This window comes from Lepisosteus oculatus, unplaced genomic scaffold (genome assembly GCF_040954835.1).
Source record: "Lepisosteus oculatus isolate fLepOcu1 unplaced genomic scaffold, fLepOcu1.hap2 HAP2_SCAFFOLD_67, whole genome shotgun sequence".
Classification (NCBI taxonomy): domain Eukaryota; kingdom Metazoa; phylum Chordata; class Actinopteri; order Semionotiformes; family Lepisosteidae; genus Lepisosteus; species Lepisosteus oculatus.
In genome coordinates this window covers 508321-527316 of record NW_027168224.1, presented here as the reverse complement: position 1 = coordinate 527316, position 18996 = coordinate 508321, and the positions used below count along the sequence as shown (strand labels likewise).

General features: G+C 44.9%; 6 non-coding genes across 6 annotated transcripts; 1 reads left to right on the top strand and 5 right to left on the bottom strand.

Moving 5' to 3' along the window:
• Window positions 1–155: 155 nt before the first annotated feature.
• On the top strand, window positions 156–229 carry trnat-agu (transfer RNA threonine (anticodon AGU)). The gene has a single exon. It is a non-coding gene; the product is annotated as a tRNA-Thr (tRNA).
• A 2200-nt stretch (window positions 230–2429) lies between these two features.
• On the bottom strand, window positions 2430–2511 carry trnas-uga (transfer RNA serine (anticodon UGA)). Its single transcript has one exon. It is a non-coding gene; the product is annotated as a tRNA-Ser (tRNA).
• A 1201-nt stretch (window positions 2512–3712) lies between these two features.
• On the bottom strand, window positions 3713–3794 carry trnas-gcu (transfer RNA serine (anticodon GCU)). Its single transcript has one exon. It is a non-coding gene; the product is annotated as a tRNA-Ser (tRNA).
• Window positions 3795–4390: 596 nt separating this feature from the next.
• Window positions 4391–4507, bottom strand: LOC138233402 (U5 spliceosomal RNA). The gene has a single exon (XR_011187514.1). It is a non-coding gene; the product is annotated as a U5 spliceosomal RNA (small nuclear RNA).
• Window positions 4508–4898: 391 nt separating this feature from the next.
• LOC138233411 (U5 spliceosomal RNA) lies at window positions 4899–5015 on the bottom strand. Its single transcript, XR_011187523.1, has one exon. It is a non-coding gene; the product is annotated as a U5 spliceosomal RNA (small nuclear RNA).
• Window positions 5016–18380: 13365 nt separating this feature from the next.
• Window positions 18381–18462, bottom strand: trnas-aga (transfer RNA serine (anticodon AGA)). Its single transcript has one exon. It is a non-coding gene; the product is annotated as a tRNA-Ser (tRNA).
• Window positions 18463–18996: the final 534 nt, after the last annotated feature.

The following is an 18996-nucleotide window of genomic DNA, read 5'->3' as shown; positions in this document are numbered from 1 at the left end:
CCAGATAAAAGCCATTTGTCATCCTTTCTCTTGGTGTCGATGTTGCTATTGTATGTAAAGGTGGCAACTTGCTCAGCGAGCAGGCGGAGCACACACCGAATACAGATGTGTCTGAGTGGTGTGTCCAAGTGGCTGCAAAAGGACAGCACTCCCGGGGCGCCGTGGCTTAGTTGGTTAAAGCGCCTGTCTAGTAAACAGGAGATCCTGGGTCCGAATCCCAGCGGTGCCTTTTTTTGTTCTGTCTTCTCGAACAGAACTCGTCATTATGGACAACCGCCTACGGCTAGACTTAATTAAATACAAGTATTCATTTCCTGTCTTTAACGCGACTTGTTTTTCTTAAAATGGATGCAACTTGCAAAACATGAAATACAAACCTTGCTAATCAGCGCTAGCTGCTTTAAAAAAAAAAGAAGTCAGTAATGTTTTTTTCTTTAACCTTAACCCTGCTAATGGAGAAGAGTTAAACGACCGAGTCTATGCAGCTTAAACGGTCCGCACGTCGGGTTCTTAGCTGAAAGGGTGGTAAATCACGCTCACCCCAGTCCTTAATCTTTTAAAGAGGATACAAAATTGAACCTAGTCGTCACATCACATACATCCTGTTCAACGATAAAAAGGTAACATCTATCCTCGCTCCAAAGTAAATCTCACGTTGAAGGCATATTTTTTTTCACTTTACCGTGAGTCGGGCTTGGCTGCACAGAGGAGAGAGCAGAGCAATGAGGTCACGGGGACAGGGGAGTCACACGCTGGCGGTTTGAATACGCGGAAGATCACTGAGAGATCCACAGTATATGGACCCTCCATGCGCCATCAGTCCGCACTCCGGACTCTGAATTCTGCCATCCGAGTTAAGATCTCGGCGGAACCTGAGGCGCAGTTCCTTCTTAAAACGTAATCTGGTGAGCATTTCTAGAATCGTACTTGTATAGATGCAGCCTTTAATGTGTTGCTAGGTTAAAATTGATGACTTCTTGTATTTCAGTAGGCAACTGCCCTCTTGATTTCGGATTTAATTTCTTTATTGCAGGGGCGCTTTTATGATGACATACTCATGTTCAGGTACTTTGCTTGATGGAGGAAGCTCATTTCGGACTCTGTGATCTGCTCACCTGGAAAGGTCTGCTGTACTACTACAAGAGAGAAGTAGAGTCTGGAAGAAGGGACAATTTTATGATGCTTTGGAAGGTAATGTTTTTTTTTCTTTGAAATCGAAATGAATCAGAATATCAGTGCAAAAGACAAACTCCTGGTTTGGTTTAAAGAGATATGGTTTTAAAACAGACAAAATGTAGAAAACAGGTGTTTCTCACTTTTGGAAAGGAATGGACCGGGGGTAATATTTTACTAGTTGCAGGGCTGAGCTCACTGGGTTACAGTCCTACAGTGTGACACCAGGGCCAGTGGCGCAATGGATAACGCCTCTCACTACGGATCAGGAGATTGTAGGTGCGACTCCCGCCTGGCTCGGGTCGTTTTTAAACGCATTGGGCTACTTCCTAAGCAGTCTGTGCTACTTACTGCATTGTAATCGTACCCCATAAGAGATCTCCTTCATGGAAATGATCTGCACCTGACAGCTTTAGAAAAACACCTGGGCTCAGTACGGCACCTGAGAGCTACGCGTTGCTGTTGTTCTAATTAGCACGCACTGCATCAGCTATGACCCAAACTTTTCAATTATTCCGATTAGTAAGTCAACACGTAGTCCACATGAAGGTAGAAATATTCTCTTGTATGTCTCTTGTTTGTATAGAACTGAATGTCCCTGACAATGTACTGTTAGTTTTAATTGAAGAACGGCATTTGTGTTCAAATATACCAGACAAGTTTACGTAACTGCTCATGCGACACTCAGTTGTAATTAGTCAAGAAATAAAGTCGAACAACAGCTGCGGGTTTGATTCTGAATGTATCAGATTGCGGCGCCTTTTACTTCCATTGACAAATGATAGAGATTCGAAGAGAGATCATTCAGACCAGCAAGCAAACCGACGTCTATTTCGGTTTTCTATCTAGGCAACGTTGGTGTCTGCAATAGCATACATGAAAGCATGATGCAATTTCTGTGGCTACATTTGTTGCACGTCATGCACAGTAAGAGTGTTTCTAACACCAAATACAAAGTTAACAACTAGCGATCACGCCTTCTCCTCAGTTAACCCACTGAAACCCTTGCTGTTAACAGTTCTTTACTGCGTGCTTTACGAGCACCTACATATTGTGTCGGTTCTTTCAGCTTTATTCATTAGGTTTTCAAAGGCATACGTAGAGCACCAGAGGCCCTAACCCAAGATGTGTGGTTATATGAAGAATTAATTTCAATGGCAGCGGGGCCAAGCAATTTAGCGTTTTTATAGGACCAGGAGAGGAGAAGCGGCACTTCGAATTTGCCACGCAGGCAAAAGGCAACGTGCGGCAGATGCCGTAGTCAGCAGGATTCAAACCTGCGCGGGGAGTCCCCAACGGATTTCAAGTCCATCGCCTTAACCACTCGGCCACGACTACAGCGAGCTCAGTACCGCCGCATTCCTCCTATAATCTAACACGGAGTGCGAGGTGGCTGCGGAAACTTTTTCAAAGTCGCTCTCCGTTAAAAAAAAATACCTTTGACAAAATACGTGCCGGCAGACAGACACGCCTCAGAGGGTTTAAGGCTGGCTTCACGTTCAAATGATAAAGTCTCCCCGTCCGGATGTCAAAATGCAACTTTGGCAGACAGAAAAAACATCAACAAACCACAAATGTGGACAAGGATTTTACAAGCTGCACCACACTGCACTTTCAAAAGCATTTACATTCCTGTTAGACGCAGGAATTGCCTTTGATTTGCGCGCTTACAAACGCCATGGAAAACGAAACAAAACTATAGCCCTCAGCTCCTGCACTTGATTATAATGCCATTACGTGTCGAAGCAGTAATTTACGTCATCCTACCACTGCAATACGGGGAATAGAGGGAAATGAGCACACGCTACGAATCGTCTCAATCACTCCCTAGAGTCCTAAGGCGCATTGAAGGGTGCACCCCCATCATTAATCGTTGTGCCTCTGTGAAAGGAAAGCTCTTGAGCAGTCTTTGAAACAGCTCGGATGAAACACTTGATTGCTTCCATGTGCATCTGGAGCCCATTTCTTATTTTCACTTCACGCCCATTAAAGCATTTCTAAAACAGGAGATTCGCGCTTGGGAATGCGCCCTGCCTTACAAATAAAACAGGTCTACGGGTCTGAAACCCGCTCCACGGAAAACAGTTCTGTTGCGCTTTTGATCAAAGGGAGATTCGCTGTTCTTACTTTTTGATGACATAACACCCAAAGGGGCTTCTTTAGAGCTGGATTTCAACCAGCATCCTAAAGTTTCTTGGCGGTATCCTTTACAGTCCTCTGTTCGGTCGACAAGGGACAGAAGGGGGCAGCTTTCCTCACACATACAGTGCAATGTACTGTACTGTTCCCGTTCATTGAATTCGCAGTTCTGCATCAGACCTCTAACTCGTTTCCTTAGCTTGGATTTAAGCCACGAAGCAGGCTTCTACTGTATAAACGTCTAGAGGAATCACAAAGTGTGATTCTGAGAGACTGTCAAAAATCGCTTTCTCCGTTTGCGTTGCAAATAAGTGAAAACGCGGTCTCAACCCAGAGCCAACGTTAGCCTACTATACCATGTTCAGCCACCGCTAGAAAATGTACGGCTCTAGTACCAGAGCGACGAGGATGGGATTCGAACCCATGCGTGCAGAGCACAATGGATTAGCAGTCCATCGCCTTAACCACTCGGCCACCTCGTCGAGGAAACTGGGCTGTCCGGACATGGTTTGGCACGCTCCGGACATGGGTTGGCACGCTCCAGATGATCTTTTTCTTTTTTTTTCCCTCTTACTCGAGGGTCATTTTCCTGTTCCACATGCGATTTCAACATTTTTCTTGGGAGATGTCAAGCCAGCAAGCCACTGCTGTGGTTCAGTGGCCAGTGTGGAGTTCAGTGGCCCTGTTTATTATGCCTAATAAACAGGAGATCCTGGGTGATCCTAGATGATTGCAAGCCGTACAGCCTCTGCCATGCTTCCCAGGTGGGATGACGTTTTGGAGTTGGTATGCAGTGTTTTGTTATCTCCAAACACAACGCTGTGCACATTTACCAACAAGTTCAGCTTTTGTCACGTCTGTCCACAGAACATTGTTCCAGGAGTTGCTGTGGAACATCCACGTGGTCTTTAGCAAACTTGAAAGGGGCAGTGGGGGCAGACACTTCCCGCCCCCCAAAGAAAAGAGCGCCAATCAGACAGGCGGAGACCAAGGACTCGCAGAGCAGACAACCACAATCGCCATAACAAGAGCGATTGTGAGCGGTTTTGTTTTCTCTCTTTGACCAGCCCAGCTGCACCCCCCACCCGAAAGCAGGGAAGCACAAAAATTGCATGGAACTCATTCATGCTCCTCTCCACGGAAATCTTTAGTAAAAGGCGAAAGACTTGCACGAAATGAAGAGAAACCAGAGTGCGTGGCTGCACAGCTGCAGGAGCCCAGGCCGCCTTCAAGGCCTCTGACCTGCCGGTCGTGGTTGGCAATGCACCTGGCCTTACAAACGAGCCAGTGGGGTCCGTTCAGCTCCGGGCTCATCGCCTGCGGCTCTCGGCTTGCGGGCGTGCCCAATCCGTGCGATAACTCGGAAAACACCCGGCCACACTGTGCCGGAAACGACGCACTCTGGGAAGCCGCTATGCAAAGCGAGGTCCCAAGATCCCCTGCGGCCGGACACTTCCCGCCCCCCAAAGAAGAGAGCGCCAATCAGACGGGCGGAGACCGAGGACTCACAGAGCAGACGACCACAATCGCCATAATAAGAGCGATTGTGAGTGGTTTTGTTTTCTCTCTTTGACCAGCCCAGCTGCACCCCACCCAAAGGCAGGGAAGCACAAAAATTGCATGGAACTCATTCATGCTCCTCTCTGCGGCTATCTTTAGTAAAAGGCGAAAGATTTGTATGAAATGAAGAGAAACCAGAGTGCGTGACTGCATAGCTTCAGGAGCCCAGGCCGCCTTCAAGGCCTCTGCCCTGCCGGTCTTGGTTGGCAATGCACCTGGCCTTACAAACGAGCCAGTGGGGCCCGTTCAACTCCGGGCTCATCGCCTGCGGCTCTCGGCTTGCGGGCGTGCCCAATCCGTGCGATAACTCGGAAAACACCCGGCAATACTGTGCCGGAAACGACGCACTCTGCTACAATATGATTGCTATATATCTGCATTTGTTGGTTTTTAAGGAGTAAGAGTGCAGGGAGTTTAAACCTGCGATCCAGTGTGTTGATGTATTTCACAACACTACCCCTAGCACATCTGGAAATAAATCCTCATAATGATTATTGCCCTGGGCATGTACCATAAAATCAGTGAGCATATATATATATATTACTGTGTTGAAGCTAGAGACAGAATAACTGCAAACACATCCTAAATACAGTGTTCCTGCACCTTTGACCTCATCCAGGATGTATCCTTTTTTGAAAGGGATTGCTGTCAGAATGCACAACTGAATCCCAAACAGAATCTCTAGTCAAATATGATCATTTGTGAAACAGGCAAATGAGTCTCTCAGGTGCCCATTGCTCATTTTCCGACACATTTATGCAATACTTTCACCATGCATTGAGCAATAGGGATTAAAGAGACCACAGGTAAGGTTTTCGCGTTGAGCAATAGGGATTAAAGATACCAGAGGTAAGGTTTAAAAGTGATTCTGAGGTGCAACACATCAGCTAGGCATCTGAAATGCGGGGTTTGAGAGCCCTTCAGGGAACACCGTACCCTAAAGGTACCAGAAGTCCACTAGTATAAGCATTAAGTCACTGTCACCCCTGTTACAATGTGATTGCTACATATCTTCATTTCTTTGGTCTAGGAGTAAGAGTGCAGGGGGTCTAAATCTGTGATCCAGTGTGTTGAAGTATTTCACAACACTACCTGTAGCCCGTCTGGAAATAAATCCTCATTCTGATTATTGCCCTGGGCATGTACAAATAAATCACTGAGCATATATATATATATATCACTGTGTTGAAGCTAGAGACCTGTATGTATAATATGATGCTAAAATGTTATTTTCACATATATTAATGTAATAAATGATTGCTTATGCTTTATAAACAAATCTAATTAAAATAAAAGCTTACGTTTTGTATTTATCTTGTACCATAGAACATGATTTTCTTTGTATTTCAAGCCCACAAAGTGTCCAAATGCACTACATAATATAAGGAAGATTATCACATGCATATCGGTATTATCTTTCTACATAACGCACTACATAATATAAGGAAGATTATCACATGCATATCGGTATTATCTTTCTTATGAAAATGCATTCCTTTCATTACCTTTTATTTTTTAAAATGAACTCAAATTGTGTATAATGTAATAATTTAAGTAGAATAGATTCCAATAATATAAAGATCCAGTGTGTTGCACTGGCCTGGTCAGCCTGGCCTGGGGGATGGTGAACATAGCACTTTCAGTGCTGGAGGTGTTAATGGCGGAGGTGTTGGAGAGTGGTAGCTGTCGGGGGTTGTAGCTTTTCCTTTGCAGCTTGTCCTATACCTTCCTCCTGTAGGCGTCCTTGCTCTCTCTCAACTTCTGTTTTAGCTCCCATCATGTAATGATGAACATGATTTACATGATATAAGGAAGATTATCACATGCATATCGGTATTATCTTCCTCATGAATATGCATTCCTTTCATTACCTTTTAATTTTTAAAATGAACTCAAGTTGTGTATAATGTAATAATTTAAGTAGAATAGATGCTAATAATATAATGATCCAGTGTGTTGCACTACTTCACTGCTTCACTGCTCTATGCCGTCTGGAAATAAATCCTCAGACTGCTTACTGCTCTGGGCTTGTACCAATAAATTACAGGAGCACATCTATATATCACTGCGTTGAAGCAGGGGACACACAATCACTGCAAACACATCCTAAATACAGTGTTCCAGCACCATTGACCTCATCCAGAGGTCATAGCGAGCTGAAAAACACGTTTTGAAAAGTGTGCTTTTCCTGCCCCAGAAGTTAAATGGGGGTGACCAAAGTTGCCCAAACGTGTTTATTTCTGCTGAAAAACCCATTTTGACAACTTCTGCACAGTGGGGTTAAGGGCTGACTCAGTGGGCACTTCTGAGCCAGACAGTTACATTGGGATTCAACAGTCTGAAAAAACGTGTTTATTTCGAGCTGAAAAACACCTTTTGAAAAGTGTGCTGTTCCTGCCCCAGAAGTTACATGGGGGTGTCCAAAGTTGCCCAAACATGTTTATTTCTGCTGAAAAACACGTTTTGACAACTTCTGCACACTGGGGTTAAGGGCTGACTCAGTGGGCTCTAATGAGCCAGGCAGTTACATTGGGATTCCAAGGTTTGAAAAAACACGTTTATTTCGAGCTGAAAAACAAGTTTTGAAAAGTGTGCTTTTCCTGCCCCAGAAGTTAAATAGGGGTGACCAAAGTTGCCCAAACATGTTTATTTCTCTGTCACTATGCTGGGGCATTGGGACCCGCACAGACCTCAGGGTGAACGCCCCCCCGCCGGCACCATTAACACCGCTTCCAGCTGGAAGCTTTGTTTTTCCCTGTAGCTCACCCTCATCCGGGTACTGACCTGGCTCACACCTGCTTAGCTTCAGTGGGTTTTCAGTTGCGAGTTGCAAGGGGATGCAAGTGATGGAGCCGCTTGCTGCAAAAGCCACTGCATTGGCCAGGAACCGAACCCGAGGCTCCAGCGTGGCAAGCGAGAATTCTACCACTGAACCACCAATGCTCAGTTCCTGGGCCTTCAAAAAAGACGCTTTTTTGGTGCTCTGTGCAAAACGCGTCGACATCTGCAAAATGCCATTCGCAGACGCTGAAGAACTTAAGTCCAAGGCAGCGGGTACAAGCGATTTGGCCTTTTAAAACCACCAGGAATAGCGAAGAGGCGCGCTTCTTTGCTTGTGCCGGAACACAACGACAGGAGGCAGACAACGTAGTCGACAGGATTCGAACCTGCGGGGGGAGATCACAACGGATTTCTAGTCCATCGCCTTAACCAACCGGCCACGACTACAGAAAGCCCCACCGCCGCTGCGTTCTTGCTACAATCTTACCTGGATCGCGAGGCGCCGGCGGAAGCCTATTTCAAAGTCGTTCTCCGTTTCAAAAAAACATTTCCAAAATACAAGCCTTGCAGACAGACACGCCTCAGAGGACTTAAGGGTGGCTTCATGTCGGAATGATAAAGTCTCCCCGTCCGGACATGAAAATGCCACTTTGTTACACACAAAAAAAGAATCAACAACAGAGAAATGCCCACAAGCATTTGAAAACCCCCACCACGTCACACTTGAAATAGCTCTTACGTTAGTGATAGACGCAGGAATCGCCTTTTTATTTACGCTCTTACCAACGCGATGGAAAGCAAAACAAAGCAAAGCAGAGCAAAACAAAACGAACAAACGAAAACCCTCACGTCCCGCACTTGCGTATAACGCCGTTACGTGCCCAAGCGGTATTGTACGTCATCCTAGCACTGCACCCCGGGGCGTACAGTATATGGGAACGAGCACACACCAGGAATCGTCTCGAATCACTCCCTACAGCTGTAAGGCGCCTTGAAGCATGCACCCCCAACATTCTTCTTTGCGCATCTGTGAAAGGTAAACTCTTGAGCAAACTCTGAACCAGCTCAAAGGAAACTAATCTGATTAGACGTTACTTTGACTCATCCTTTAAGGGACCCTCGTTAATTGGAGAAATCAATGATTTCGAATGAGTTCTGTATGCGTTAAAAGACAGCTATACACAGAAAACATGCAGGACACTGCTCATGATGTTTCCCGAGCCGAAACACAGTGCGTTTTCCCAAGCCATCTGACAAAGCCCAACCACTGAAAACTGTAGCAGATCGTGTAAAGACGTTCAACTTTGTAACTACTACACGTTCAGGATGCAGAATAAATTCCTCTTTTCAAACTGTCAAAGGTTTGCTTTGCGAACGGTGCAGGACATCGCACAATCTCTTTTGAACAGGGACAAACGATTTCTTATGGGGCGCAGTAAGTACAGACGTTTAAAAAGCTCCACTCATGCCAACGCTGCAGCATGAAGAAGCGCAACCTAAAGTTTGCATTCCTAGCGCTGTTGCAACCTAGCACTGTTGCATTCCCCGCATCAGTAGCTAAGAGAATATCATTTACGACTCATGTTAATGCAGTTTCAGAAACCAGACTGAAATTTCTCAAGTATATTATTTGAATCCAGATACGATTGACATTGGGCAACAACTATTCTCTCAAGACTTTTAGATTGAAATGGGACCTTTGAGACAGGCCTGTAGTTGTTAAGAACTCGTGGATCCAAATTTGACTTCTTAAGGAGCGGTCTAACAACCGCTACCTTAAATTGATCAGGTACAACGCCTGACGCAAGCGATGCATTCATCATACTAATTATAGGTCCTGCCAGTCCTTCAAGGGAATCTTTGACTAGCTGAGTGGGGATGGGATCTAGCGAACAGGTGGTTGACTTTGTCTTACGTCTGTGTTCATGAGTCCACCATAAGAAGAAATCTGAAAAGGAGTGGTGATCATGCGAGGTCACCACGGAGGAAACCACTGCTCTCCCCCCAAAAAAAACCACCACTGCCCCCTCAAGTTTGCTAAAGACCACATGGATGTTCCACAGCAACTCCTGGACCAATGTTCTGTGGACAGACGTGACAAAAGTTGAACTTGTTGGTAAATGTGCACAGCGTTATGTTTGGAGATAACAAAACACTGCATACAAACTCCAAAACCTCATCCCACCTGGGAAGCATGGCGGAGGCTGTACGGCTTGCAATCATCGAGAATCACCCAGGCTCACCCAGCATCTCCTGTTTACTAGGCAGGCACTTTAACCAACTAAGCCACGGTGCCCCAGGAGTGCCGTCCTTTTGCAGCCACTTGGACACACCACTCAGACACATCTGCATTCGGTGTGTGCTCCGCCTGCTCGCTGAGCAAGTTGCCACCTTTACATACAATAGCAACATCGACACCAATAGAAAGGATGACAAATGGCTTTTATCTGGAACTTTTCATGTCCAAGGAGCTCAATGTGCTTTCTGTGTACAACAGGGCCACTGAACTCCACACTGGCCACTGAACCACAGCAGTGGCTTGCTGGCTTGACATCTCCCAAGGAAAATGTTGAAATCGCATGTGGAACAGGAAAATGACCCTCGAGTACGAGGGAAAAATATGAAAAAGATCATCTGGAGCCCCAGCTCATGTCCGGACAGCCCAGTTTCCTTGACGAGGCGATGGCAATGGACTGCTAATCCACTGTGCTCTGCACGCATGAGTTCGAATCCCATCCTAGTCGCTCTCCATGTCTGACACGTGTGCCCGTTCGACATTGGCCCTCCTGTCGTTTGCTCCGGTACTAGAGCCGAACATTTTCTAGCGGTGGCTGAACATGGTATCGAGCGTAGGCTAACGTCGGTATCGAGCAGTAACAGTATTTACGTGCCGCTGCTGCCAAGTGGCTCTGGGTTGAGATTGCGTTTTCACTTACTTGCAACGCAAACGGAGAAATCGATTTTTGACAGTCTTTCGAGAGACTGCGCTAGGTGTTTAGGCATAGACTTTGTCAGTTCCCCCTGGGATGATGGCCTCTCAAATAGTTTGTGATTCCTCTAGACGTTTATACAGTAGAAGCCTGCTTCGTGGCTTAAATCCAAGCTAAGGAAACGAGTTAGAGGTCTGTTGTGACCCCAAGTGTCTAGGGGTAAAGGGGTGTAACATTTAGGATAATTCTTTTGGAAGCAGGGGGATCCTGGTGAGGGACTAGGAAGCGTGATAAGGGTAAGGAACTAGAGTGGTGCCAAAGAAAAGAAAATAAACAAAATGGAGCTGGCTAGGACAGTGAGGGAAAGCTAATCTGACTACAAAAGAAACCCCGAAACACACGGTCTTTGGCGTCTTCAACACCCTAGCTAACCTGCACTGACTACCCAAAACCATACAAGACAAATGGCACTCACCTGTACTAAACTAGCGTACTAATACAAAGTCAACTAAGTGTGTAAAGTGTACCCAACAACCTAAACTAACCTTATATACAAAAGTTCACACAAAAACACAAGTGAACCAGGAATACAAATAAGGGAATACAAGAGTAATAAACAGGAGCAGGGTACAAAAGAACACAAAAGTTGAACATGTAACACTGGGGCAAGGGAATGACAAAACAAGGAAGAACACACAAACAAATGAAAGTACAAAGAAACTAATGTAAACCAACAAAACAACAAAGCCGAAGCTGTACGAAAATACACAAACACAAATCAAAACAAACCAACAAACGAAGCCGAAGCAATAACAAGAAGTAAAGCGAAGCAAAGCGAAAACCAAAACCGAACGGGACCGAAGTCAAACGAAAGGCCTCTTCTTTCTGAAAGCCTCCATGTTATATAGTGAATAAGATGTGTTCTGATTGGCTGAGGGCTGTTTGATGATGACATCATATTGAAACAGTGGTGTGATGGTTGGCCAATGGGGAAGGGAGAACAATCAAGGGTCAACAGTGTGGACATAACAGAAAAAACACACACAGAACACACACTGGGACGTAACACCCCCACCCATAAAAACAAACATCTAATGTTTGGACAATGAAGGCAAAACCAATCAAACAATATGCTATACTCTACCCCCAGCCAGGTCATTTCCAAGAATAAGAGTTACCCCTTTAAGAGGTAGCGAAGGACGTACCCCAACTCTAACAAATCCAGTAACTAAACCACATTGTAGATGTACACAGTGTAAAGGCACTTTCATAAAACCCATTTCGATGCCTTGAACTAATACACTCGAACCACAGAAAGATTTATCAGATAAAGGCAGTGCATCCACAACAATAAATGACTGGGCTGCTCCAGTATCTCTTAATATTTGAATTGTTTTCTGGTCTTCTGGTTTACCTGTTAGCGAAACGAATCCTTCCATAATAAATGGTTCATAACTAGGGTCAGGGAGACTGTTTTCACTAGACAAAGGAATAGCAGAACGGGAAACAGTCTTAACAAACCCAGCACTCTTAGGTTGTTGCTGTTGCTGCTGCTTACGTTTTAGGGCCAAACAATCTGCAATTATATGACCTCTCTTGTGACAATAAAAACATTCACGCTCCTCTTTAGAACGTGAGGAACTAGTTTTTACTGGGGGAGACTGAGACTGGGAACTTAGAGTAGACAAAGTCTTCTCCGCACGCACAGACATGAAAACATTCTTATGAGTGAGCACGAACTCATCTGCCAAAACAGCGGCTTGCGATAAAGTAGTTACTTTTTGCTCATTCAAATACACAACAATGTGTTCAGGCAAACAGTTCTTAAATTCCTCTAAGAGCATTAACTCACGCAATGAGTTAAAGTCACTCACTTTACTGGCTACAACCCATTTATCAAAGAGAGTGCCCTTCTCTCTAGCAAATTCAACAAATGTCTGGTCTGACACTTTACGATGATTTCTGAAGCGTTGTCTATAAGCCTCAGGAACTAATTCATAAGCCCGTAAGATAGCAGCTTTCACAGTATTGTAATTCAAACTTTCTTCTAAAGAAAGTGTAAAACAAACTTCCTGAGCTTTGCCCACTAATCTACACTGCAAAAGCAGTGACCAAACCTCCTTAGGCCAACAAAGTGATGTGGCAATTCGCTCGAATGCACCAAAGTACGAATCAACTTCCGTCTCCCTAAACAGAGGAACTAAAGCAATGTGCTTACTTACATCAAAGGTGGTAGAGAGTGGATCTTGCAAAGGAGACACGCTAGAGGCCTCGGAGTGGGTCGGCTGCACAGCAGGAGCATTCTTTCGTGCTTCTAGCTCAAGCTGTCGGAGCTTAACCTCTTTCTCCGCCTCGATCTCCATCTTACAAATTGCAAGGCGCAATTCAAATTCTGCCTGGCGTACTTGGGCTTTTTCCTGCGCCTCCATGTGCAAGCGGGCCAAATGAACTTTCAGGCGAGTACCGCTCGCTTTTTGACCCGGTGGAGACCGGAGAGAACGGTTCAAAGGGAGGCAAAGTGGCCTTGACCTCAGCCTCCACTAAGTCTTCAGCCACCCCCTGCACCTCGTCCTGTTCTTCTACCACCATAGCAGGTTTAGCACCAGCCCCAGGAGAACCGGCGTACCTGCTCGTTAATGCAATGACCTCTAACTCCACCAACCTATCCATCACAGCTCTCTTGACGTCCCTTTTAAGAGCTTGCGTCGAAACCTGAATCTGGAAGTAATCAGCAATTTGGAGCAATTCGTCCTTCCTACACTTATCCAGCTGCTCAAAGGAAGGTTCCTCTACAAACTTTCGCAAATAAAAAGTAGCCATAACTACAGTACCTTGCCAAAACACAATCCACAAATCAAAATCCTGTACCAACACCAAAATTCTGCAACACAAAAAAAAATCCTTAGGACGGGAATTTGATATCCCGGATGAGCCCCCAATAATGTTACGACCCCAAGTGTCTAGGGGAAAAGGGGTGTAACATTTAGGATAATTCTTTTGGAAGCAGATGGGTTTTGGTGAGGGACTAGGAAGCGTGATAAGGGTAAGGAACTAGAGTGGTGCCAAAGAAAAGAAAATAAACAAAATGGAGCTGGCTAGGACAGTGAGGGAAAGCTAATCTGACTACAAAAGAAAACCAGAAACACACGGTCTTCTGCGTCTTCAACACCCTAGTTAACCTGCACTGACTACCCAAAACCATACAAGACAAATGGCACTCACCCTTACTAAACTAGTGTACTAATACAAAATTAACTAAGTGTGTAAGTGTACCCAACAACCTAAACTAACCTTATATACAAAAGTTCACACAAAAACACAAGTGAACCAGGAATACAAATAAGGAAAAACAAGAGTAATCAACAGGACAGGGTACAAAAGAACACATAAGTTGAACATGTAACACTTGGGCAAGGTAAAGACAAATCAAGGATGAACACACAAACAAACGAAAGTACAAAGAAACTAACGTAAAACCAACAAAACAACAAAGCCGAAGCCATACGAAAATACACAAACACAAAGCAAAACAAACCAACAAACGAAGCCGAAGCAATAACAAGAAGCGAAGCGAAAACCAAAACCGAACGGGACCGAAGTCAAACAAAAGGCCTTTTCTTTCTGAAAGCCTCCATGTTATATAGTGAATAAAATGTGTTCTGATTGGCTGAAGGCTGATTGATGATGACATCATATTGAAACAGTGGTGTGATGGTTTGCCAATGGGGAAGGGAGAACAATCAAGGGTCAGCAGTGTGGACATAACAGAAAAACACACAGAACACACACTGGGACGTAACAGTGCCGGCGGGGGGGCGCTCACCCTGAGGTCTGTACGGGTCCCAATGCCCCAGCATAGTGACGGAGACGCTGTGTTGTAAAAGGGTGCTGTCCTTTGGATGAGATGTAAAACCGAGGTCACAGCGCTCTGTGGTCATTAAAAATGACCACCAAAACCTTTGACAAAAGCTCTTGGTAATTGATGGTCTTCAATAATGCTCCTCCTTTAGGTACATTTTAAATCAGCTGAAAAATGCTGTGAAATGGGGGGGCACTTCAGGCCAGTGTAGGATTTGGGTTACAAGAACCATGAAACTGCATGAGAAAGTCCGTACACTGAATTACACAGCTTTCTATTCAAAGGAGGACAAAAGAAATTCCCTGAGTTCGATTTTTTGCAGCACAGAGAGGACCACTGTCGTGAGGCCGGTTAGCTCAGTGGGTTAGAGCGTGGTGCTAGTAATGCTGAGGTTGTGGGTTCGAGCCCTGTACGGGCTAGGTCCTTTTCTCCTCTCTTACCAAAGCTGTTAGGTTCCTTTCCGTGGTGAGATGGGTTGTCATGCAACGCTGCCACATAGTGCCGACAGACAATTAAATGACAAAAATGAAGAGAGTTAAAGCAGCTGGAGAGGTTCTCTTACAACTTTTGAGCTGACACAGTTTTGGAAAATGTTTCCTTCACGCTGCACTGTACCACATAGGCAGCCAAGAGTCTCCAAAACAATACAGAATTGACAGTCATATAATGTCCATTAACCCCGGTTTTAAACGCAGCATCATGTCTGCCATCATAAGAATATGAGTCCAATATTTTAGAATATAGTCAGAATGACTTCTAACCTTACCTGTGGTGTCTTTAATCCCTATTGCTCAATGCATGGTGTACGTACTGCATACATGTGTCTTGAGAATGAGGAATGGGCCCCTGAGACAGTCATTTACCTGTTTCACAAATGATCGTATTTTACTAGAGATTCTGTTTGGGATTCAGATGTGCATTCGGACAGCAATCCCTTTCAAAAAACGATACGTTCTGGATGAGGTCAGTGGTGCTGGAACACTGTATTTAGGATGTGTTTGCAGTTATTCTGTGTCTCTAGCTTCAACACAGTGATATATATATATGCTCACTGATTTTTTGGTACATCCCCAGGGCAATAATCATTATGAGGATTTTACCCTGTTTTTAACATAATAACAAATTAAAATTGATTAAAACTAAGTTTGGAACACCAGGGAACATAAAAAATGATTTTTAGGAAAATCATGAGGTTCTCTGTGTCCTTTGCCTGCAAGGGGAGAAAGCTAGAATCCTTTGATTTTTCAAAATTTGAAAATAAACATCATATAACAACAGCTTTCATTCCTAGGAGTGAAAAACAACCATTTTTGAAGACATATTAGTTTCTAAAACACTGCAATAAAGTTAAAAACATCCGTTTTATATTACATTATTTTTTGTGAAATTAGTCATTTTTTGCACTATTTTTAATAAAATCTCTAATTAAAAGTGATTAAAATTAAGTTTGGAACAACAAGGAACACAAAAAAAAGATTTTAAGGAAAAAAATGATGTCTTCTGTGGCAGGTGCCTGCAAGGGGAGAAAGCTAGAATCCTACCCAGGCTCCTGCAGCTCTGTCCTGGCTAAAGGAGGGTGAATCTATCCCCTTCAAAGCTCCATGAAAAAATGATATTTTTAAATTTGAAAAAAAACATTATAGAACAACATCTCTTGGTCCACAGAGTGCAAAAATTCAACTTTGAAGAAAATCCATTGACTGATCCCCGAATCCTGAAGTTTCTTCGCATGATATCAAGCTTGCAACCACTTTCTGGAAAATGATAAAAAATGCCAAAAATGAAAAAAAAGTTATCAATTCTAGAGCCTAAGAGGAAAACAAGACAAATGTATATCTCCAAAAAATTTTATGTGCTTCAGAAGAGCCCAGGAAAGTTTTTTGCATACATGAAACCACGCCCGTTTGCATGTAAGCAGACATGGTTGCACACACGACTGCAAGAAAGCACGCGTGCATGCGAAGTCATCCTGTTGAGCATTTGAAAAGCCGCACCACGCCGCACTTGAAATAGCTCTTACATTAGTGGTAGACGCAGGAATCGCCTTTTTATTTACGCTCTTACCAACGCCATGGAAAGCAAAACAAAGCAAAGCAGAGCAAAACAAAACGAACAAACGAAAACCCTCACGTCCCGCACTTGCATATAACGCCGTTACGTGCCCAAGCGGTATTGTACGTCATCCTAGCACTGCACCCCGAGGCGTACGGTATATGGGAACGAGCACACGCCACGAATCGTCTCGAATCACTCCCTACAGCTGTGAGGCGCCTTGAAGCATGCACCCCCAACATTCTTCTTTGCGCATCTGTGAAAGGTAAACTCTTGGGCAAACTCTGAACCAGCTCTATGGAAACTAATCCGATTAGACGTTACTTTGACTCATCTTTTTACGCTCAGTGCTGGATTGCTCAAACTCCAGTTAGGCTTAGGGTTAGCATTCCCACGCTACTTAGACACTTTGTTTACGCTCAGTGCTGGATTTTGGGAACTTCAGGACGAGTGGGAATTTTCTCCTATCTGTCAATTCTGTTTTGTTTTGGAGACTCTTGGCTGCCTATGTTGTACAGTGCAGCGTGAAGGAAACATTTTCCAAAACTGTGTCAGCTCAAAAGTTGTAAGAAAACCTCTCCAGCTGCTTTAACTCTCTTCATTTTTGACATTTAATGTGACACTCGATGTATAACTGGAGCCTCACATATGCAAATGGTGAGGCTCCAGTTCGACACCCAGTTCGACACCCAGTTCGACACCACTTTACAGTATATGACAAAAGCATGGCAGACTGTGCCGGACCGGCAGATAACTTCCGCTTATTTTGACCATATTAAACATTGGAAATCCAACCACTTGCATTTGTGACACTTGATTTTGGCTCCACCTAAGACACTCTTAAATCTTCAAACACTTTTCTCTTCTCCCGCAACACTCTTGTCTGTCGGCACTATGTGGCAGCGTTGCATGACAACCCCTCTCACCACGGAAAGGAAGCTAACAGCTTTGGTAAGAGAGGAGAAAAGGACCTGGCCTGCACAGGCCTCAAACCCACGACCTTGGCGTTATTAGCACCACGCTCTAACCAACTGAGCTAACCAGCCTCACAACTGTGCTCCTCTCTGTGCTGCAAAAAATCGAACTCAGGGAATTTCTTTTGTCCTCCTTTGAATAGAAAGCCGTGTAATTCAGTGTACGGGCTTTCTCGTGCAGTTTCATGGTTCTTGTAACCCAAATCCTACACTGGCCTGAAGTGCCCCCCCATTTCACAGCATTTTTCAGCTGATTTAAAATGTACCTAAAGGAGAAGCATTATTGAAGACCATCAATTACCAAGAGCTTTTGTCAAAGGTTTTGGTGGTCATTTTTAATGACCACAGAGCGCTGTGACCTCGGTTTTACATCTCATCCAAAACACAGCACACTTTTACAACACAGCATCTCCGTCACTATACTTGGGCATTGGGACCCGCACAGACCTCAGGGTGAGCGCCCCCCCGCCGGCACCATTAACACCGCTTCCAGCTGGAAACTTTGTTTTTCCCTGTAGCTCACCCTCATCCAGGTACTGACCTGGCTCACACCTGCTTAGCTTCAGTGGGTTTTCAGTTGCGAGTTGCAAGGGGATGCAAGTGATGGAGCCGCTCGCTGCAAAAGCCACTGCATTGGCCGGGAATCGAACCCGAGCCTCCCCTGTGGCAGGTGAGAATTCTACCACTGAACCACCAATGCTCAGTGCCTGAGCCTTCAAAAAAGACGCTTTTTGGTGCTCTGTGCAAAACGCGTCGACATCTGCTTCCAGCTGCAAAATGCCATTCGCGGACGCTGAATAATTTATTTCCAAGGCAGCGGGTACAAGCGATTGGGCGTTTTAAAACCACCAGGAACAGCAAAGAGGCACGCTTCTTTGCTTGCGCCGGAACACACCGACTGGAGGCGGACAACGTAGTCGGCAGGATTCGAACCTGCGCGGGGAGACCCCAATGGATTTCTAGTCCATCGCCTTAACCACTCGGCCACGACTACAGCGAACCCCACCGCCGCTGCGTTCTTGCTACAATCTTACCTGGATCGCGAGGCGCCAGCGGAAGCCTATTTCAAAGTCGTTCTCCGTTTCAAAAAAACATTTCCAAAATACAAGCCTTGCAGACAGACACGCCTCAGAGGACTTAAGGGTGGCTTCATGTCGGAATGATAAAGTCTCCCCGTCCGGACATGAAAATGCCACTTTGTTACACACAAAAAAAGAATCAACAACAGAGAAATGCCCACAAGCATTTGAAAAGCCGCACCACGTCGCACTTGAAATAGCTCTTATATTAGTGGTAGACGCAGGAATCGCCTTTTTATTTACGCTCTTACCAACGCGATGGAAAGCAAAACAAAGCAAAGCAGAGCAAAACAAAACAAACGAAAACCCTCACGTCCTGCACTTGCATATAACGCCGTTACGTGCCCAAGCGGTATTGTACGTCATCCTAGCACTGCACTCCGGGTCGTACGATATATGGGAACGAGCACACGCCACGAAATGCCCACAACAGCTATACACAGAAAACA